Raw genomic sequence first — 24748 nt, 5'->3', positions numbered from 1 at the left:
TTCAATTATTCTTTTAAAATCTTCATGTCAAATACAATAGCTGAAGCTGGAATGCGATAAAAGTCACTGCTACAAAACAATGTTCGAAACCTTAGATCTATGCACGCATATATCCCTTTCTTTCCTTTTCTAGTTGTTTATTTTTCATTTTAGAGGCAAAAGGAGTGAACCATAATATTGTTTCCACATGAGCTAGAGAGCCTTCATTTACTGATTTGCTTGTTGAAACCTTCTAGTTCATGAAAAGGAAGTGTGTCCATAATTACAATTATTTAGTAGCTATGGTAAATTTATCTTGCTTGGTGGAAATTCACGAAGATACATTAAAATCATAAGAGTAATTTTAGAACAGACAATTTATATAGGCAAACTCATTAATAATGGCAAACAAAAAACATGAATAAGTTGTTGAATATTCATTAGTCTTTTTCCTCCATACTCCAGTTTTACATTTAACACTGTTTTGCAGTTATTACTGGGTTAATTGTTTTCAATTCCAAGCAAGCAGGCGTAATTCTGTGTTAAGAAATAAATTGAAACAAAGCAACTTAACTTGAACCACCATTAATGATAAAATAACACATACAATTATATTGCTATCAAGCAAATACAAACAACAAACAGAAAATTAAAATGAGAAAAAACAGAAACTGAAAAGTTCACTCACTACTAAAAAAACAGGGATTTTTGACCAAAAATTTCGACCAAACGAGGTCGAAAAAACCTTTATTTCGACCAATTTTTCGACCTTTAGTTCACTCTTTCAATCTTCAATTAAGTTTGTCGTCTCAGCCTTCTCTTCTGTGCCCTTCTCATTCTCTTGGGAAAAGCGCCTTCAAGAAATTTCACAACCGATTTTGGTTTATGAGCTTTAAACATGAGGTCCACATGACAGTTCCAACAACTAGTCCACAACTGTAGCCTATGACTACTGATTCCCATGTAAATCCACTTAAAAAGTATGACTCGTTTTCTTCTTCTTTGGACTCCAATGGTTTAGGAACATGCGATGGATCACTTGTTCCACATTGCTTTGATAAAGGAGGACCACATAAATCAAGGTTTGCCACCATACGAGTCATTATCAAATGTGTCGAATTGTAGACCTCAAGGAATTGGTCCGACGAGATGATTCTGAGAGAGGTTTAAGAATGCCAGAAATGTCAGCCTTGTCAATTCCTGCAGAACCTTTCCAGTGAGCGAATTCCAAGAGAGATAATGCTTCAGGCATATTCAACTGTCCCAGTTCGATTGGAATATCAATGGTGGAGGAAAACGTGATGGATTACAGACATCCTTCACTTTACCGGGCTCAAGTTCATTCAAACGGATATGAGCAGCTCCATGTAATTCAGCTGACTGAAGCCCTTCATCATCATAGAATTTTACCGTCAAGTGTTGTGTCAGTGGATCTTCAACTATGAACTCAAAATGCTCATTCCAGATTGGGTTCAAATCGTTGTTCTGGAAAAAAAAAACATTATTTACTTTAATCTTAACTTGATCAAACGAATTAAAGAAACTTTTTCCAGGGAAACAGATGAACAGCTTACAATTATTTTGCTCTTCTTCATTCTATCTCGTAGAGGGCGTACATATAGTACAACGGAAGGATCAGATTTTCCAATGAGGTCTTTATTTGTTAACTCGTTTGCTTGAACAAGTTTCACCTCCAATACTCTGGTAGGCTTCAGTTCAAGGTCACTGGTAAACAAGAAAATAGAATATCAATAAGGATTATATTCTGGCCTGTGCCCAGTAAGCAGAAAACAGATATTAAGCAGTTACCAATCAAAATCTAAATGTTTAACTTGTCTTTTCAGTTAGGGATAATTGTATTTTTGGTCCTTCATTCATTAATGAATGCCGATTTTGGTCCTTGTGATATTTGCATAAGCACATCTACCCTTCAATTAACTAAAACGTGTATTTTCAGCCCCTTTATAAAGAAATTATGTGATATTTACACTATTTTTAGAACTACATTACCTCCAAATATGGAATAACAATAAAACATTAAATAACATGTCGAAAAGTGACTGATTTAGCACTTGATAATTCGTTAAATTTGTGAAGATTTATAGGCAGAGGGAATAAGAATGCACATATCAATCAATTGAAGGTTAATGTGCTTAACCAAAAATCATAAGGACTAAAATCAGAATTATCGATATTTGAGAGACTAAAAGTGCTAATTTCCTTTTCGGTTAAAACTTAAAACACATATGCAGAAGCATTTACTACTAAGCAGAATTTCTTTTACAGTTCCCATCAGAACATCATTTTTTTTTTTTTTTTTTGATAAGGTAATAATTTTATTAACAATTGGGGAAAACCCCGTATACAAGCCGTATCAGAACATCATATAATTACTAAATTACATGAGATAACATTTTGTCTTTTCTAGATCACAGCAAAATGAATGTAAGTCCGACAAGTCGAGGGGACTACTCTCAAAAACTTAATCCAAATGCAGCCTTTGGAAATCTTATATTTGAAGAAAGTCGTTTCAAGGTTCAACAAGAAGTTAAATATGTTTGATTGGACCAAGATCAGGCCAGCCCAAAGAAACCAAGATTGTTCAAAGAATCCATAGTTAATACCAATACCTATATTCCCCAGGTAAAATGTGAATAACTTTTCGAACCGGCCATGTGATAGAATCTTCAGTAGCGACCCGGATAGTTCCCTGGAGAAATAAATTCATTTTAGTACACCTACAGTGTAGTAAATTATAACTAACATTTATTAAGCATTCCATTTTCGACTACATGAAAAAGTTCAAGTTCATGCAAACAACTAAAAGCGACAAATCCGTTGTTCCTCTCTTTTCTCAAATGAGAATAGTCTTAAAGAATGCACCAAGAAACAAAAGAATCGTTGTTTGAAAGTTTTCACCCAACACTCCTTGATTCTCATAAATGCAATATAGCTGCTTCTGCTTGCCATTTTAAGTAAATCTTGTTATCCATATTGAAATATAGAAGTTTCAGGCAAGTGCACAATAGGGTGCTTACCACAGAAACATGATAAGTAAATATTTTCATCTTGTTTACAGGCCTTGAATCAAACTCCAGAATTTCCTAGACAAAGATGAAAGCGACCACTAGAAAGACACCTATTCTTGTATTTAGGGGTGGCAAAACTAGCCCATAAAAACATGATCTGCCCAACTCAGCCCATTTTGACCCTCCAAATTCAGCACATCTGAAAGTTAGGCTGATATGCCGTCACTAAAACAAATTATAAGAAAACAATAAACAAATTAAAACTTAGTAAAAATTGGGCGGGTCTATTTCAGCTGAAGCAACATTTGGGCGGGTCAATGACCAGCCCATTTATTTAACTCAACCATTTTCACCTACCTAAATTAAGCCCAACCCGCCCATTTGATACTCATACTTGTACATTTAACGCTAAACCAGTAAGCAGCCACTTCAAATTTTCATTTCTTTTTTGTTTCTTCCATCCTCTTATTATTAATAAAAAGAACAGGGAAAACAGAATTAAGGCTTCGCTACACCTCATCAACTTTATTAAAAAAATTATATCCCATCAAACTGCATTAGAGGTTGTGGAAGGATAACAAAAACTGAGTAACAGATTAAGTGGTAAAGTACGCCCAAACCTCAATTGCATCAGAAACGCCAGGAATTGCTGTCATGTCACCACCAGTTACTTTAAGCGTAAAATCCAACTTTTTCTGCAAGCAAAGAAATTTATTTGTCATTTTCCACTAGAGGTTAGATGTGAGTATGCACATGGGTAGCCTTAATGCCATATTCCGGTGAAAGTAAGCGCCATTTGCACACACTCAGAATCAATTATTAATTCAAAACAAAAGAAATAGCTTTGGTTTTAATTCTGGATCGTGTAAATAACATGCTTAAATATTTTATTCTGAGTATCAACACCACGCTTAAATTGTTTAAGGATAAGTATCAATACCATGCTTAAGTTGATTTCTGTGCATGTATATGCACAAACTGATAGAAATGCAAACGAAAGACAAAAGAAAAATTGTTTATACAACACCTTCTGCCTTAGAGAATAACATACAGCTCCAGAAGGAAACTCATCAACAAGTGGCCTGAAGATGAGCCTAAAAATACCAGTAAACCCGATGTTTTTCACCTAAATGAAAGGAGAACAATAATCACAAAGTTAAAATCAGATTCATAAAAGTTAGAGCATTCGCATGATGCAAATATTTCAGGAACTAAAATAGAAAAAATGCGTGGATAAATTAGTGATGACGTTAAAATGGACAAGTTAAAACAAGAAGTCAGAAAAAGGAATGGCTATTTTTCCAAGATGGAGACATGGAACAAGTAGATCACAGAAGAAGCAATTCGTTGCAAAATACAAGAGTGGGAGAAGGTTTACCCTGATAGTTGAGAAGACTCTTTAATGACTTGACAGAAAGGAAAAAAAAAAAAGGACAAAGCACATAAATGAAGTTATAGCAAAGCCGTTAGTATGATGCTTGTGGACAAATTGCTTCTGCAGAAAATAGCTATAACAAGTTGAGTTGGCAAATTACATAGGCAGAAAAGAATGGTTGACATCAGACGAGAGGGTCATGCTCTGTCATAAAGTTACGTGATACTTTTGGGGAAAAAAAAAAGCATTTCACGAAGTGAAGATGAAACAAAACAGTAAGATGTATATATTACTAGCATCTTCATTTCTTCACTCTTAAAGCGTGCAACTCATTTAGATTACTATTAAGGACGTATCACAGGGAATATAATGACATTAATTTTTCATTTTGTGGTCAGTCCAAGAAAAACACATAAGCACGAGCATGTCCATGCAAATCATATGGGTTAACTTGCAAGTGTAAGGCACAAATACAGACTAGTTAACCTGAAGCAGCTGTTTGCTCTTTCAGAAAGCATTTTTCGGTAAGTACAAGTCCTTGCTAAACAATAAGACGCAGGCTTGAGGATATCAACTAATACCAGTGCATCATTCAGTTTTGAGTAACTCACAGAAATAAAAACAAGATTTGCATCTAAGCAGATATTAGGACCATATAATGTAAAGCAGTTAAAGTATGCGGTAGAGCTCTGAGGTGCAACTAATTACCTGCACTGGTAATGCTGCACCAACATAAGTCTTGATATCGAGTATTATGCTTGGGTTCCCATCCCACTGCATCTCTAATTCCATGGTAATACCCTCACTTCCATCTTCAATAATAGAAATCCCTGCAATGAAACATTTGTATGAGATCAAGCATACGTTAAATATCATGTGATTCATCCTCACAAGCAATTTCTTTTATTAAGGACTTCTTTTATTAAGGTCCGACTAACTGACACTAGAGGCTAGGTCACCATAGTAGTTCTATGAGGTTTGGATGTCTTTTAAACCCAGTCTCAAATTATTTGTCACGTTTTGACTTCGCAAAGAGGCTGTAAATGGCAGGGAAATGTTATGCGGCCTTTTTTTTTTATTCCGACCGCACATATATATACAAACACAAACAGATAAAGCTAAAACACTGGAATCTAACCAGTGAATTGTGGAGCAACTGTACCAAGAGTGAACTTTGAAAATTTCGACGATGCCAATATCACATGTCTATATTGTTCCAAAATTGGCTCCACACTTGACCTTACCAGTTCTGATGCTGCCTGAATGACCATTACACCCACACCGATTCAATTAGCAACAAGGAGTCCCAACAATCGCAAAATTAGAAAAGAAAAAGGAAAAAAATGGAAAATTGCAGGTCCGCAATAGAGTGGAAATCTAACTATGTATAGACATTGAATCTAACCTCATCCACATATGGCCAGAGCTTTTCAAGATGAGAATTAAGCCACGTCAACTGTAAGCATAAAATTGAAAAATCGAAAAGGTCATTGTTTTTCCTTCTCAACAAACTAAATCACAACATGTATGCTAAGACAGACATTAAACAAAGACCATAAAGGGACAGTCTTTTTAACCGAAGACCACAACCATAATGCACGAATTTAATCTTAATGATCTTATGGTCACTGTGTACCCCCAAAAACAGAAAAAGAACATTGATGGTGTGTTTGGTATGACAGAAAATATTTTCCGAAATTCTATTTCTGGGAAAAAAGAACTTATTTTCTGATTTTGGTTGCTCGAAATTGTTCCACCAAAAGGAGCAATAACATTTAGACATTATTATCAATCTTTACTACTCAAATATTTTTCATCAAGACACTATCCAATTTGCTAATTCAATCTTCAATAAACTTTATTCCCCGAAAAATATTTTCCACTCTCCAACCAATCACGAAAAAATATTTTCCAGAAAATAAGTCATTTTACAGATTTCTGAAAAATGACTTCCGTCTTACGAGTAGGGCAGAACCCCAATAGCTTTACCTTAAACCCTATATTTGTGAAAAAATTCATCTGATATGTATAAAATAGTCTTTTCAGAAACCCAATAAGCAAAGAGAATTGTGGTTTTAGAACCCATAAACTAAGGACCCTTTTGGCCATGAAAATTCCAAATACAGTTTGAAGTTGTATTTCAAATTTGGAAAACAACTTATAACCTATTTTCCAACTCACTTTTCACTTTTGAAGTTGTATTTAGATACATTCAAACATGAACAATATTTCAAATATTCGTTGCAAAAAGTATAACCAAACACAATTCCATCTTCAACTCAAACTCTAACTCCAACTCCATAAATTCCAAATAAAGTGAAACATATTTGGAATCTATGGCCAAACACCTACTAAAAATTCTGGCTTCGCCTCTGCGTCCTACCAAACACATCCTAAAGAAAAGTTAAAATTTTTACCTTTTGCTGATTTGAGAAACAACCCAAGAAGGGTATTGTTGAGGTGTGAATATCTTTCTTGAATCATCCACTTTCATTCTACCAAATGCAGCAATTTCACTTAGGCATGTGCACAAATCGGTTCAATCCGAATTTCCAAACCGATTCGAAACAATTCGAATTATTCAATCTGGATAATACAATTCGATTTCGGTTTACAAATGCAATCGTAAAATATTACGGTTTAACGGTTCAGATACTGTTGGCTTCAGTTATCAACCGAACCGACCTGAACAAATCCAATTTATATGTCACTAACGACTAATACTCTAGTAGTCTAACTATATATACACTTAATACTTAATAGTGAAGTAATATTTTATATTTTATACCACAGGCACAGGCCCAAATCCCAATATTCCTAGACCTAATATTCTAATACTCTTTCAAACTTTCAGTCCTCTCTTCTCAAGCTCACTCCCTGAAATAAAATCAAAATACACCGTCTTCTCTTCTCAAGTGTTTTTCAAGGTAAAAAATTACTTTCGGCGGATTTGTATGCCTGTACAAGTTGTCAAGTTCTTGTTTTGTTATTTAGATGTTATTATGCTTGTAAGTTTATGATTTTTTCTTGATTATAAGGCTGCAAATTTAAAATCTCATTACTTTTGGTTATGTTTACTCTAAAACTGAAATGAAAATAGCTGTTAGTTTAAATTTCGAACAAACCGAACAAATCGATCTGTGTAACTGAACTGAAATAATAAAAAACAAATCGAATTGAACCTAGAATGGATCGAGTTTGGTTGAGAATTTTTGAAAGTCAAAATTTGAAATTTCAACTCGATGATGGCCAAAACCGAACCGAACCAATTCGTGCACAGGCCTAATTCCACTAGCCTTTAACAATTCAACACCGAAAAAACACATAAATACAAAAAAGAAAACCAGAAATGAAAAATTACTAAAAATCCAAACTTTAAAGTTAATTTAAAAAACACACACACACACACATCAATACAAAAAACCCAGAAATGGAAAAATAACTAAAAGGGAAGCCCGGTGCACTAAGCTCTCACTATGCCCGGGGCCCGGGGAAGGGCCGGACCACAAGAGTCTATTCTACGCGCCTTACCTTACATTTCTGTAAAAGGCTGTTTTCACGGCTCGAAGAGGTGACATGGTAGCAACTTTAACAGTTACGCTAAGGCTCTCCTTCTAGAAAATAACTAAAAATCCCAAATTTGAAGTTAAAAAAAAACACATAAATACAAAAAAAACGCAAAAATGAAAAATAACTAAAAATCCAAACTTTGAAGTTCAAACACACACTTAAATACAAAAAAAAAAAAAAAAAAAACTAGAAATCGAAAATAACTAAAAATTCAAAATTTGAAGTTAAAAAAAAAACCACAAATGGAAAATAACTAAAACTACGAAGTTTGAAGTTATTATAAAAAAAAATAGAAATGGAAAATAATTAAAACTCCAAAATTTGAAGTTAAAAACACACACACACACATCAATGAAAAATAAAAATAAAAACAGAAAGGGAAAATAACTGAAAATTCATACGTTAAAATAAAAACAAAAAAAGCAAAGAGTATAGTTGACTAACCAGATCAATACGTTGTTTGGATCGAGCATTTTCAGATTTAACAAAAGCAAATATTATACCAACTCCAAATGCTATTCCAATTACAATCCCTAATATAAATGGCATCTTTTTTTCCCACTTGTTCTTCAATATTTTTGTGAGCTAGTAAACTGAAAAATATTGAAAAGAACTTTAAAAAAAAAGTGGGATTTTTAATATGTTTTTGGAGCTTTCTTCTTGTGGGGTTTTCCTTAGGGGTGAATTCTTGAAAGAAAAAAAAATATATTTTAAGACTCAATTAAGTTGAAAATTGTTGAAAAATATGCTAAAGGTGGGATTTTTAATTTGTTTTTAATTTAATTTTGTCTCGAAGTATAAATATACGTAAAAACCTACTAAAATTGAAAGCGTGCAAGTGGAAAGTGAGCTATATACTTTGTTACATCAAGTGATTTCAATCATGAATCAAACTCTATATGCTTACGAGCTTTGTTTTTCCTGTTTTGTTATACCAACTCCAAATGCTATTCCAATCACAACCCCTAAAATAAATGACAATTTCAAACTTTCTTATCAAGCGTTAACAATCTTGAACCAAACTCTATATGCTTTTTCCTGATTTGTTGTACTAATAAGTGGCTGTATGAATCACTTGAGTCAACAACTAGATAGCTGGTGTCCATGGAGCCGCTTTTGGTAAGGAGTGCTTCACCCTTAAAGTGGGACTTCCCAACGCAAATCTAGAATTACTGGGGTCCCAAAGCGGGTACTAGACAATGGGTGGAAAACCAAAGAAGAAAAGATAGCTGCTGTCCTCTGTGTGTATCTGCTCAATTCTTAAGCACTGACAAGAATCATCTGCATTGTTTCTTCTGGCCTAACTTTATCGCTCAAATATTTGCTTCTCAACATTTGAGAATCGTCTCCACGTCTAAGTCAACAGGTTAACGGGTAAATCTATGTGTTTAGGTGGATCATTATGCTAAAAATAACACATATAAGTTGCTATCAAAACATACATACAAACAGAAAATTAAAAAGGACAATAACAGAAACAGAACAGTTCATAGACAACAAACTAAAACATAGACTAAAGCATAGTATTCCTGGGATAATTCCTACATTACTTATTATACAAAGACAAGTTAGCTCTTTCAATCTTAAATTAAGCCCGCCGTCTCAACCTTCTCTCCTGTGCCCTTCTCATTTTCTTGGGAAAAGCGCCTTCAAGAAATTCCACAACCCATTTTGGCTTACGAGCTTTAAACATGAGGCTCCACATGACAGTTCCAACAACGAGTCCACAACTGTAGCCTATGACTACTGATTCCCAGGTAAATCCACTTAAAAAGTGTGACTCCTCTTCTTCTTTAGACTCCAATGGCGGAGGAACATGTGATGAATCACTTGTTCCACACTGTTTTGATAAAGGAGGACCACATAAATCAGGGTTGCCACCATACGAGTCCTTTGAAAATGTGTCGAACTGTGAACCTTGAGGAATGCGTCCAACCAGAAGATTTTGCGAGAGGTTTAAGACCGCCAAAAATTTTACTCTTGTCAGTTCCCTTGGAATCTTTCCTATGAGCCGATTCCAAGAGAGATCTAACACTTCAAGCGTATTCAGCTGTCCCAGTTCCGTTGGAATATACCCTGTGAAATTGTTATGGGATAAGTTGAGTAGCCAAAGTGAGCCAAGATCTTTTATGGCTTTCGGAATTACACCTTCGAAATGGTTGCTTGAGAGATCTATAGCTGTCATAATTGTGCTGATTCTTTCTAGCTCAATATCCTGGCCTTTGATCACCAACCTCGCAGAATCCTGATACGTAGCAGAATCATTTAAATTTTGACTCATATATTCGATCTCGCCTTTGTCTGCGCCATGTAAGTTGATCATCGCTCTAAAATTTTCAAATACTTCTGCAGGCAGTGATCCACTGAACTCATTTTGAGAAAGATAGAAAATTCGCAACTTGGGAAAGAAAAAATTAGTCTGCTCAGTACTTATAGGTCCATGGAACTTGTTCGAGTTTAATATAAGGACTTGAAGCTCTTCAAGATTTCCTAGCCACGCTGGAAATGTGTCATTTATTGCATTAGTCCCCAAATCAAGAACTTCTAAATCAGTACAGTTGAGCAACGACACCGGGACAGGTCCTTCAAATTGATTACCATTCAAAACAATGGTTCTCAAATATGAAGGGCTCTGCACACATAACCGTGGAAGAGTCCCACTGAAATTATTGCTTCTTAAGTCGAGCACAATTAGCTCAACCGTGTTGCCCAAGCAATGTGGAACAGAGTCACTGAAGTGGTTGTGTGACAAATCCAGTAACTGAAGGCTCTTTAACTTACAGATAGAAGAAGGTAGCTGACCTTGAAGGGAGTTAAATTTAAGATCAAGATACTTTAGATTAGGGTAATGAAGTTGTTCTATGTGTCCTGTAAGTGAACTATGAGAAAGGTTTAGGTACTCCAATGAGTCCCACCTCATGCCGCTAAACCAGTTAGGTATTGGACCATCAATCTTATTGTTAGAAAGATCCAACCAACTAAGTGTTGTTGAATTTCTCAAGTGTGGAAAAGCCTTCAGTTCACAAGATGATAAAAACAAACGTTCTAGGCTAGGAAAAGTGATATTTATTCTCGCATCCATGTTATTTGATGAAAGGTCAAGGAAGGATAGGTTAGTGAGATTCTCAAGTGATTGAAGAAAGGGACCACTGAGTTGATTATGACTTAAATACAAAATCTTTAATGTTGGGTTTGCTTTGAGCTCATCAGCCACTCTACTGAATTGATTATGATGGAGACTCAATGTATTTAAGGAAGGGAGGCTAAACACCCAAGAGGGTATTGTGCCATTCAGTGAGTTGCCAGACAAATCCAATTGCTCTAGCTCTTGGAGGTTAGAGAAAACATTGGGAATTTCACCTCCAAGAGAGTTATATGAAAGATCTAAATATGTGAGCTGCTTCAAATTAGAGATTGTTGAAGGAATCTGGCCAGTGAAATGATTACTATATAAATGTAACTCCCTAATTTGGGTTAGGTTGCCAATGGAATTAGGAATCTGGCCAGTGAAATCATTCCAATATAAATATAACTCCCTAATTTGGGTTAGGTTGCCAATGGAATTAGGAATCTGGCCAGTGAAATGATTACTACCTAAATCTAACTCCCTAATTTGGGTTAGGCTGCCAATGGAATTAGGAATCTGGCCAGTGAAATGATTCCAACGTAAGTCTAACTCCCTAATTTGGGTTAGGTTGCCAATGGAATTAGGAATCTGGCCAGTGAAATTATTCCAACGTAAGTCTAACTCCCTAATTTGGGTTAGGTTGCCAATGAAATTAGGAATCTGGCCAGTGAAATGATTACTACCTAAATCTAACTCCCTAATTTGGGTTAGGCTGCCAATGGAATTAGGAATCTGGCCAGTGAAATGATTCCAACGTAAGTCTAACTCCCTAATTTGGGTTAGGTTGCCAATGGAATTAGGAATCTGGCCAGTGAAATCATTAACATATAAAGCTAACTCCCTAATTTGGGTTAGGTTGCCAATGGAATTAGGAATCTGGCCAGTGAAATGATTACCACCCAAATTGAGCCTTTCCAAGTTTGGCAGAAGAAAGAAGCTCTCTGTCAGAACACCTTGCAAATTGGTACTTTCCAGATTCACGTCCCTTAATGAAGAAGACAAATTCATAGGTATTGGAGATGAGATGGTGACACCAGAGAGAGAAACTACCTTCAGATTTGTGAAGTTTTGAAGCAGTGTTTCAAATGTTTTCTGGTCAAGTTCACAGTAATCAAGAGAAGAAAGATCAAGTGAAACCAGATTAGAAAGGTGTGAGATTTCTATTGGGATTTTACCATCAAACAGAGAGCCAGAAAGGTTAAGATGCCTCAAATTCCTCAAGCGGCCAATGCCACTTGGAATTGACGAAGAACTGAAGTTATTGTAAGCAAGGTTTAGTCTCCGAAGAAGATGAATTTGGAAGAGGCTGTTGTTGGGATGAATAGTTCCAGAAAGCTTACTGCAACTAAGGTCCAAGCCGATAACATGACCCGTTAACATGTCACACTTGACTCCATCCCAACTGCAACAATCCCTACTCTCATTCCAAGATGTTGTTTTCGGGAAAGAAGAATTATCACACCAATCGGATTTTTCTAAGGAGATCCCAAAGGGTTTCTTAAATTGAAGCAAAGCAGAAGCTTCACTGGAAGAGCAAAGATGATGCACAAATGATGAAGAAAAGCTTTGACTTAGAAAGACAAAACAGACAAGTGAATAAAAGAAAAAGAGACTTGCCATTTTCTTTTTTTTGTTTTCAGCAAATAACACAATGTTTCTTACAAAATCCATTATCACAATCCATACATATTTATAGCTATATCAATACCTCCTTTCTCTTGACTTGGGTCAATATTGTTAAAGACTTGCGTAACCCACACTTCAAAAGTTTTCTACTGATTCTTCTAATAAATTCTTTTAATGTTGAAAACAAAAATTAGAAACCAAAATTGAATGAAATAGTGTGCACATATTTATGGGGTAAATTTCACATATGGTTACACAACTTTGATTTTTTTTTACCAAAGTTACTTAACTATGTTTTGTAACACAAAAGTCACAAAAATTTTGCCCTTACTAACACAAAAATCACATATGCTGGAAAATCCAACTTCCGGTGGGTGATAAGATTTTACTATTTTATTTATATTTAACTTTTACTATTTTATTTATTTTTAGTTTATTATATACAAATATAATTAAAAAAATCCAACCCATTTCATTCCAAAACTCATACTCGCCGGTAATAATCTTTTACTCTCTTTTTTAAAATAAAAAAATAGGTCTAATAAATACAAATTCAATTAAAAAGAACTGATCTAACCCGAGCCGAACAAAATTCATATGCAAAATTAAAATATTCTTATTCTTATTTAGAGTTTTTCTTTATACGAAGCATACCATATGCTACATACCCCAACTAGCACTAACTAATTGTACTATCTTGTGTTATGTCAATTTCCAGAAATTATACAATATTTGTCTTGTCAAACTTTGGCATAAATGGAGAGAAAATGAGCTACATCACAACCACAAAACTTGTGGTCCATGGATCATGAGCAGTCACTTGTTAGTAATATATTCTACAAGACTTTTCAGAGGGGAGAAGACAAAACAAACTAATACGCCCTCTATCCTAATTTTCTCTAATGATGTGTTTGTTTCGACTTTTCAGGTCATCGACTAAACACCCAACACAGGTTCTGCACAAAATTTCTCTGCATTGTGCGTTAACAAGACGGTGTCACTTGGTCTCATTACGTATAACACACACTGCTGCGATATTTTCTACAGAACTTCTAAAAAAAATTCTGCAGAGATAGTTTGGCAATTTATTTAGTTTTCCAGAGACTTCTCAAAGGATAGAAACAAAGAAATTACATCAAATTTCCAAACACTAATCATTCAAGGATTCCAAAACTGCAACATACAAGATTATGCTAATTGTGTGGGGTTCTATTACTGAAACAAACACAGAATTATTGCTTCCTTTAAGCTGCCTATCTATTAGATTTTACAATTAGCAGGCAGTGGCGAAAATTATACTTTCATGGATCAGATCCTTACAGCTAACAACTGTGTTATTCTTGGCCCATCATTATACTTTTCCACACGACTTTTCAAAGAAAGAAAGTATCTTTTGACTAAGTCAAGTGCGAAAGACAATGAACAATAAAGACTCCATTTCCTTCTCCGTCTACTAAGAGTACGTAAGAGAACTCAGTTTTCCTTGTTTCTAAAAAACCAATGGTAATTTATGACTATACATTTTCATCTACAGAGCTCAAAAATCATGATGCAAAGGTTTGGGATTTGAGTCACATTTGCGGAACAAATCAGAAATCATGGTTAATCTCATAGTACCGTGGGGGTATCGAATTAAAAATAAAAAGATCTAGTAAAGCAATGCGATACTTCTACTCAACTAGCACTAATTAATTTGTGGACGATGACTGCAAGTCTCAAGTCAATTTTCAGAAAAACTCTAGGGCTAATTCTTGCTTGCTGGTACATGAACCATACAATAATAGTCTCGTGAAACTTTGAATAGGAGTTGTAACAGAAGGACTTCAGAAGTGCTGGTACAATATTAATCGAGTAAAGAGATATATGTCTCATTTAACACAATTTGGGTCCTGCGGATCAAAGTATACTTTCGTCGAAGTCAATCTTAGGCCTCAGAGTACAATTTTGTATGAATAGACGATCATACTCTTTTATATACCGAAAAAATCTATTTCAAGAATTGCTTTGATATAAATTTTACTTTTAATAACTCAATATAGACAAAAAAGAAATTATAAGAGACTAGAGACGGTTTTGCATCACAACTATAAAACTCCTAACTTAGGATCACCATCTAATTACACCAGAGAGACTTACTTACGCCAATATTAATGTTGAGGATAGCACCGTGCACAATGTACACTGTAGGAAATTTTCTGCAAAACTAGTGGACAAGGATGTTATGTGACTTTTCAAAGAATAAAATTAGACTAGGAAGATTCCATCAAAATTCCAAACACTGATCATTCAATGGTCCCATGAGAGAGTAGAAATGTGATAGATTTCTCCTTCATGTACGTTGGATTCTAACTTGTTAGTGAGATGAACTATGTGTAACGCATACGTTGTGAATTAGGCTCAAATTGGATTGAATTAGAGCTGCAATAGGAGGACTTAGAAAGTGCGAGTACAATCTTTATAGAGTATAGAACGGATCAAAATATACTTCGGTCAAATTCAATTTTGAGGCCTTAACTTACAACACAAAAAAATCTGTACGAAAAGGAAAAAGAATAAAAAATAAAAATTAACAACATGAAAAATGGTATCTTATAGTAGTTCACAAGTAATTGCATGATACCTATTTACAAATTTGACATAAGATTTACATTTAGATACAACAGATAACTGGTTCCTCAAGAATTTGGGAACTTCTTAATCTACCTTTTGTTTTTTGGTAGTGGGAGGTATAAAGGCATCAAATCCTAAAACAGCTTGCTAAACTTTGTTACAGAGTCGGAACTAGAATTCTAATCTAACTTCATGATTCGGACTCGAAATTCTACCACTTCCCGTTGGAATTCGAGTCCGAGTAGAATTTATGGAAATTGACTTGTCTATGGGATTGTGGGGTATAAATTAAAGAAAGAAAAAAAAAGCATCCAGACAAATAAAATGGGGTACTAACTAATTTGTGGTTGTGGATAATTCCTCTCAAGTATTCAGTCAATTTCCAGAATGACTCTTTAAGTCTTTAAGTCCTGGCGGCTGGTACCAATTATACAGTTTTTGTCTTGTCTAACTTTGGTATAGATGGAGAGAAAATGAGCAGTGACTTCTAACTACTTGTTACTTGTTAGTCATCTTTTGTAGTGTTCTACAAGACTTTTCAAAGGGGAGAAGACTTAACAAACTAATACTCCTTCTGTCCTAATTTTCATTAATGGGGTGTTCTGCAGAAATTTTTTCTGCATTGTGTGTTAGCAAGATGGTGTGACTTGGTCTCGTTACGTATAACACACACTGCTGAGATAATTTCTACAAAGATAGTTTGGCATATTATTTAGTTTTCCACAAGACTTCACAAAGGATAGAGACAAAGAAATTACATCAAATTTTCGAACACCGATCGTTCACGGATTCCAAAACTGCAACCTACAAAATTATGCTAATTCTGTGGGGTTCCATTACTAAAACAAATTCAGAAATGCTTCCTCTAAGCATCCAGACACATAAAAAATGGGGTATTAAGTCTTTTAAGTGTTGGTTCCTAGTACCAATCATACAGTGTTTGTCTTGTCTAACTTTGATATAAATGGAGATAAAATGAGCAGTACCTTCTAACAACTTGTTAGTCATATTTTGTAGTGTTCTACAAGACTTTTCAAAGGGGAAAAGACTTAACAAACTAATACTCCCTCTGTCCTAATTTTCTTTAATGATGGTGCGACTTGGTCTCGTTATGTTTAACACACACTGCTGAGATATTTTCTACAGAGATCATTTGGCATATTATTCAGTTTTTCACAAGACCTCACAAAGGATAGAGACGAAGAAATTAAATCAAATTTCAGAACACTGATCGTTCACAGATTCCAAAACTACAACCTACAAGATTAAAAATTTAATAGGGCCAAAGTATACTTTCATGGAGCAGTTCTTTACAGCTAATGGCTCTGTTATTCTTGCCCATCAACATAGTATTCCCCAAGACTTATCATAGAGAGATATTATTGCTTGACTAAGTCAAGTGAGAAAAAGAAATGAACAATAAAGACATATGACGTAACTCCATTTCCTTCTGCTTAGTGTATGTAAGAAGACTCAGTCCTTCTTATTTCTAAAAAAACAATGGTCATATATCTTCATCTACAGAGTTCAAGAACATGATGCAAATATTGGGATTTGAGTCACATTTGCAGAACAAGTCAGAAATCAAGGTTAATCTCATAGGATAGTCTGGTATTTGATTAAAAAAAATCCGGCAAAGAATTTAACTTCAAATATAAAATGGTATCTTATAGTCGTTCACAACTAATTGCGCAATTTGGCATAAGCGTTACATTTAGATACAACTGATAACTGGTTTTTATATTCCAGGCAGTATGATAATTTTGATATTTAGAAACATTTTAACTTTAAACTTCACATTTTATCCTTAATGAGATGATTTATAGCCACAAAAATATCTATGACTTGTTTAAGACCACAAGTTTCAAAGGTCTTTTTTTCTTAAATTTCATGTCCAGGCGCTACTCAAGGATCTAATAAAGGCCGGGTTGAGTCCCCTATCATTAATTCCCTTCCCCTTCTCCTTATGGGACCATGAGGGCGTAAATTAAAGAAAGAAAAGAAAATGGTCAAGACTTGTCAAGCTGCTTTAAATTAATAATACCGTGTGAAATTTTGATGAGAAATTTTCTCATATCACTAGAGGACTGACTTAAAAAATGCAACATGCGTAACGCACACTTCAGAAATTTTCCACAGATTCTTCTAACAATTTCCGAGATAATGATGGTCTTGGACCGCTCAATAGCCAGCAAATGTATAGGTATTATATATTAAGTAAAAATATACATATTGTATATACACAAAATATACAATACATAATCAATGTATAGTTTGTATATTTTGGCTAGCGTCTGTACTTAATTTAGACAGATAGGCCAAAAATGAAAAAAGCTTCGATAAAACAAGTCATTTTACAGATTTCTGAAAAATTACTTCTGTCTTACCAAACACATCCTAAAGAAAAGTTAAAGACTTTACCTTTTGTTGTTTTGAGAAACACAGGCCAAGAAGGGTATTGTTGAGGTGTGAATATCTTTCTTGAATCCTCCACTTGCCTTTAACAATTCAACACCAAATAAAAAAAAACACATTAATACAAAAAAAAAAAAAAAAAAAATGAAAAATAACTAAAATCCATACTTCAAAGTAATTAAAAAAACATAAATTCAATAAAGAAAAATAACTAAAAATCCAAACTTTGAAGTTTAAAAAAAAAAAAACAGACACACACAAATACACAAAACAAACCCAGAAGTGGAAAATAACTAAAAATCCAGAATTTGAAGTTAAAAAAAAAAAAAAAAAAGACTACAGTGAACTAACCAGATGAATACGTTGTTTGGATGAAGCCTTTTCAGATTTAAGAAAAGTAACTATTATACCAACTCCAAATGCTATTCCAATTACAGCCCCTATAATAAATGACATTTTATTCCACTTATTCTTCATTGAAATGATCTTTAAAAATAAAAATAAAAATAAAAGTTGATATTTTTAATCTGTTTTTGGAGTATTCTTCTTGTGGGGTTTTCCTAAAAGGTAAATTCTTGAAAAAAAAATGTATTTTGAGACTCTTCGGGTGGAGTAAAGTTGTAAAATGGAGTAAAGGTGAGATTTTTAATCTGTTTTTAGAGTTCTCTTCGGGTGGGGTTTTCCTAAAAGGTGAATTCTTGGAAAATGTACTGAAAGGTGAGACTTTGAATTTGTTTTGGGGTTTCTTTTTTTCTTTTTTTTTAATTCAAATGGTGAATTCTTGGAAAGGGAAGAAAATATAAGTAGATATTTGTGAGCTTTTAGTTGAAATTGCTCTTTATCTACAGGAGTAGAGGTATATTTAGATCTCTAAATGTAATCTTGAGCGTCCTTTAAATATGTTAAAGTGGGGTATTTTGATCCAATTAATAGAATTGTAAAAACAAATGGTGCCTACCAAATAGCACAGTACAAATTGATTGGAAAAAACTGACCGAGTCGAGAGTTTTGATCCCCATTTTTTTTTTTTAAATAAACCTAATTGAGCTCGATCGTTCTTTTATTTGCCAAAAACTGACTGAACTCGATCAGTTATTTTAACAGTTTGATCGGAGTTTTGACCAAAAACTAACCAAGCTCAGCCGGTTTCTTGATTTATTTAAAAAAAAAAAAACTGACCGAGCCATATTAGTTACGGTAAAAATATTTTTAAGGAATATTTAAACGACCAAGCTCGGATAGCTTTTTACTTTTTCAAATTTTCGCGCAAAAAGGAAAATTGAATGAGCTCGGTCTGTGTTATTAAAAAAAGGGGATCAAACTGATCGAGTCGGTGGGTCAGTTTTTACCATGTTTTTGATAGTCACCGTCAATTTTTATGTTCATTCTATTAATTGCATAAAAATGCTCTACTTAATAAATTTAAAAGGCTAAAGAAACTCAAAGATATATTTGAAGGACCAAAATAGATCTACTCACATAAATAAGGGCCAAAAACTCTCAGCCAATAATATTTTGCCATGCTATCAAATTCTTTCTACATTTTTAGTTAAACATTTTAACTTACAAAATGATCATGTAGATACTTCCAAAATTATGTGCTACATCAGGGCCTCGTCAATGTCACGTCAACATTTGTGTTTATGTATTCAATTTTTTACAAGTTAAGGTGTCTATTTGTGCACACCCAAAATTAGAGGCCATACTTAAAAAATGAGGCCAAATTTGAGAACCTCCTTATGTATTATGCCAAATTAATATACTTGTATAAATTCACAATGGATAACTTCAAGTGCAGGCAGTTGAGTACATACTTGCAGATTAGATGGTGAAGGCTGAATCAAAGGCCATATACATGCATAAGCATTTAAAGAGAAAAAGACTAGCTACCTTAATTTCCTGTGAATTTTTCAACTTTCAAGTACATAACACCCTTTAGCCGCCTACCAAACACGTCCTTAAAAAGGGGTCTCCTATGGAAAAGCGGAAAGGGCAAAAAAAGAAAAAAAAATTAATGATCAAAAATACAGTTAAATTATCACTTTCGCGAATTTCATACATCATTTATCCATTGTTCTTTACTTTTACCTACCTAAACTATCACTCTCTTTTGTATTAAAACGCACTTCTATGCAGAATTGGTCAACTAGCATATTTGGTTTCTTTCTTGAAGTGGTGACCACTCTAAAGTTTTTCCAATTTTCTTTATGTTAAATTGAGGGATCAGGAAAGGGGACCATAAAGTGGGACAGTAAGAATTGTATCCACACTTTTAATCTCTTACGAGCATCAAGTGTGAAGCTTGGGGACGCAAGAGAGTTCATCCGCATGTTAATTTATAGTGTTCTGCATGACTTCTTCAAAAGATAAAGAAGACTAACACAAATAATAATTGTCTTATGCAACTTCAAATAAGTGTTGCTATAGGACTTTAAAAAGAACTCAAATTCGCTCTTTAGGTCTTTGATTACCATGTCATATGAAAAGAAGAAAAAAAAACGTGAAAAATGACATTCCTTCTGTTTCAATTTGTTTGTCTTACTTTTTTTTTTATTCCGTTTAAACAAGATTGTCTCTTTCCTTTTTTGATAATTTTTTTAATTCAAATTTTTCACATGGCATGTTTAATATTATAAGATTAAAGGTCATTTTGATACATTCCACACAAGATTCAAAAGTCTTTTTTTACTTTCTTAAACTCTATATCAAATCAAAATCAGATAAATAAATTGAAACAGAGGGAGTATCTCATAGAAGGATCATAATTTGCACATACCACAAAAAATCAATTAGAGGACTGTTTTGACCGAAATTTATACTTTTGATAACTCAAAAAAAAAAATTAGAGGACTGGAATAGTAACGTTATTTCTTTGTAAATGAATCAAAACAGGCACGAAAAAGAAACAGCTTTTTACTATAGATTTTGGTCTTCTGCTCTTTTTCTTATGCAAATCTAGCAGTGATCTAACATTTGTCTCATTTATCGATGTTCAAAATCATGGAAGAAACAAGTTGCTATCACAAACTACAAAAAAAAAAAAAGAAACAAGTTGTTGCTGCACTTCAACAATTCATATTTAATTCTTCAATCCGAGGGTGTTGACATACTCTTCAAAAAACCAACCTTTAAGTCAATTTTGCTATATACATAGAGGGAAAGTATCTGTCATGCATGAACTGCAAAACTAACATTTAATGCTATTAATTAAGTGGGTTCTTTTGTTAAGAAGTTAGATAAACGAGAGAAAAAACGAAAACTCGTTGCATCAACTCAAAATAGAAGATTACATAATAATTTATAGGTAATTAAGGGAATAAAACAAAAACAAAAAAAAATATGGAGGAGGTAGTGAATAATTTCTCGTTCTATATATAACAAGTTGCTACCTCCCTCGAGGTTCAGGCACTTCAGCATTCATATTTAATACTCCCTCTCACAACTTTATGTGATACACTTTTCTTTTTAGTTTATCTCAATAGATTAATATCTTTCTATTTTTTAGAAATAATTTAATTTTCAAACTTCTAAATTTCCCTTAATGAGATGATTTATAGTCACACAAATATTTATAACTTATTTTAGATCACAAATTTAAAAAATATTTCTTTTTTAAATTTATATCTAATTAAACGACATCACATAAAATAGGACGAAAGGAGTATTATTACTAAGAAGTTGACCTAGTCTTCAGCAAATGGACCTTTAAGTCTAAAGTGAATGCACATTTATTCAACGATTTGACATTCCCTTTCCCTGCGGGACTGTGGGTTATAAATTATAAATTGGAGGCTACTTGCTTCAACTATCACTAATTAATTTGTAGTTGTGAATAATTCCTCTCTAGTATTACATCAATTTAGAGAAAGATTATAATGTATTATGTTTAAAAAAGAATATCATATTTTCTTATTTAGAAATAATTTAACTTTAAATTTTTCATGTTATCTTTAATGAGATATTTATAGTCAGGTGAATGTATATGACTTGTTTTAAACCATAATTTTCAAAAGTCTTTTTTTTCCTTACATACATTTTGTATCCAATCAAACACTGTCACGTAAGCTGAGACGGAGGGAGTAATTGTTCTGCACAACTTTAAATAAAAGTTGTAAGAGGAAGGCTTAATTAGAAGCTCAGGAATAATCTTGATAAAGTAGAGAAAGGTGTATCAGATTTGCAATTAATCAAGGAACAGGACTAAAGAGTGGGTTATGATTTAAATCCAAAACCTCTAATGCTGTGCTCCTTTGCAATTAATTACAATATTTGCTTCTAAACTTTTGAAATAATCTTTTTCAATATGTCCAAGCAAGCAGGAGTAATTCTCTGTGTTAAGGTGGATCCTTCTACTTACTCAGGATCACTTAGAAAGAAGTTGAAAGCATTTTCCTCCATACCGAACACCCCCTTAGTTTAAAGGCCAATAATGTTGTTTTGTGCGAGACCACATCCTCTGTTATAAAATTGAATGATTTATAGTTGAAGGTGCATGATATTTACAGTTGTCTATTATATATACATGTCTATTTCAAGCTTAATTGCGTTGTTACTAATGCGGAACCAAGATTTTAGCTTTATGGTTCGGATTCGGAATTCTACCACTTCTCATATAATATACTAGGTTCGAAATCTATTTATTTGTACTTATTTTGTGATTCTATTTAACACATATACACAGTCTAAACCTGCTAAACATGGTCCACATATATATAGTTAGTTGAACTCTTTGCTCGCGTCATCCTTCTACGAATGTTTGTAATTTGACAGGTATATAACAAACTTCTTCTCATAATAATACAGTGTGGAATTTTGAAGTCATTGAACCAATTAGCGGTCCATTAGTCAAGTCTTTTCTGCTGTGACCTTTCAAAGGAAATACACAAATACTTTCTTTAAGCTCCCTATCAATTAGATTTTGACAAGTAGGCAGCGGTGTACTAAGAATTTGAGATGAGGGAAGACTAACTTACGTAGAGAAAGGGGTTAAGATTGCTCAAATGGTAATCAGCCTCCACTTCCAACTCGAAAGTTGTGGGTTCGAGTCACTACAGGAGCAAAAAGCGGGAGCTCCTCGGGGGAGGGGTAAAAGAGAAAATTAAAAAAAATATATGGGGCCAAAATTATACTTTCAAAGGATCAGTTCTTTACAGCTAATTGAACTCTGTTGTTATTGGCTCATCAACACGTCTTCTACTTCTTCCAATTGAACTATGTTGTTATTGGCTCATCAACATGTCTTCTACTTCTTCCAACTTGTCAGCCATATTTTTCTAGTTTACCACAAGACTTTTCAAAGAGAGAAACTATTGTTTGACTAAGTATTTATTATTCATTTCTTTTTTCTCACTTGACAAGAGGGGACACTTGAATCAAGTGCAATCAAGTTGGACGAATGCAATAAATTTTTTGTGTATTTTTTTCATGGAATCTATACAATCATAAAAGGTCAAGACATGTCTAGTTGCCTTAAGTTAATAATATTGTGTGAAAGAATGAAACCACTGAACCAATTATGAGAAATTTTCTCATATCACTAGAGAGACTTAACTTAAAATATGTACCATGCCTAACACACACTTCAGAAATTTTCCACAGGTGCGTCTAACAGAAATTTTCTCATAGTGTTCCACATTACACTTCTGAGGATAAAGAAGTTGTTATTAAACCCATTTTCCCCCACAAATCTACAGCAAAGAAACAGACAATATGTTTTTCTTAGATCAAGCACAAAGTAAGACCACAAAAGCACTCTTGCATATTCTCAATAATTGCCTCCTATAATTATTTGGAAGGTTATTACCTGATCCATTACTACAAGTATTTCTCACGAAATGGTGAATGCAGGCATTGCATGGACTCTTTTTCTTCGTCATTGAGATTTGATGTTATAAAAATCCGTCTTAAACAGAAAGAATTATAGAGACATAAAATGTTAAGAAACCAAAGCTAAAGGATGGGAATTAGACTGACAGTTGACATTTTTTTTTATGACATTGGAACCCGCAGCCGCTACCCTTCGAGTGCGTACAGGATAAACCCAGCTTCTGTGCAATAGCTCGCAAACCACACAGAAGAGGTAAACGGCACTAGGCAAGCCCAATGCGACGAGCTTGACCCTATGTGAAAAATAACTTCTGTCCTACAAAAACATCCTAAAGAAAAGTTAAAGACTTTACCTTTTGTTGAATCATCCACTTCCATAGTTCCATTCTAGCAAATGCAGCAATTCCACTACCCTTCAACAAAAAAATATCCCAGAAATGAAAAATAACTAAAAATACAAAATTTGAAGTTAAAAAAAAAATACAAAAGAAACCAGAAAAATAACGAAACATCCAAAATAAAATAAAAACAAAACAAAAAAATGCAAAGACTTGAGTTGACTAACCAGATCAAGACGTTGTTTGGATGGAGCATTTTCAGATTTAACAAAAGCAACTATTATACCAACTTGAAATATTTTTGTGAGATTTTTAATCTGTTTTTGGAGTTTTCTTCTTGTGGGGTTTTCTTAAAATGTGAATTCTTGAAAAGAAAAAAAAAGTTAAAAAAATAAATTGTATTTTGAGACTCAATTAAAATGAAAATTGTTGAAAAATGGAATAAAGGTGGGATTTTTAATTTGTTTTTGGAGTTTTCTTCTTGTGGAGTTTTCCTAAAAGGTGAATTCTTGAAAGAAAAAAAATTAAAAATTGTATTTTGAGACACAATAAAACTGAAAAATGTTGAAAAATGTGCTTAAAGGTGGGATTTTTAGTTTCTTTTTGGAGTTTTCTTCTGGTGGGGTTTTCTTAAAAAAAAAGTTCAAAAAAGGAAATTTGTTGAAATAAGTACTCAAAGGTGAGACTTCGTAGGCGTTTGGCCCCAGAAACAAAAAAAAAATCACTTTTTGGGGAATTTTTGAAGTTGGAGTTGTGTTTGGCCATAGTATTTGAAAATAATATTTTGTTGTTAAAATTCACTTTTTCAATAAGGTTTAGTTGTGAAAAACAAGGTTTTAGTTATTTTTATATT

The 24748-nt window shown here is 33.6% G+C and overlaps 1 pseudogene; it reads right to left on the bottom strand.

The window, feature by feature from the left end:
* Positions 1–548: 548 nt before the first annotated feature.
* On the bottom strand, positions 549–23958 carry LOC132636979 (synaptotagmin-5-like; annotated as a pseudogene).
* Between the last annotated feature and the right edge of the window lie 790 nt (positions 23959–24748).

This window comes from Lycium barbarum, chromosome 4 (genome assembly GCF_019175385.1).
Source record: "Lycium barbarum isolate Lr01 chromosome 4, ASM1917538v2, whole genome shotgun sequence".
NCBI classification, from domain to species: domain Eukaryota; kingdom Viridiplantae; phylum Streptophyta; class Magnoliopsida; order Solanales; family Solanaceae; genus Lycium; species Lycium barbarum.
Note: the sequence above shows the minus strand (reverse complement) of the source record. Positions and strands in the feature narration are given on the sequence as shown.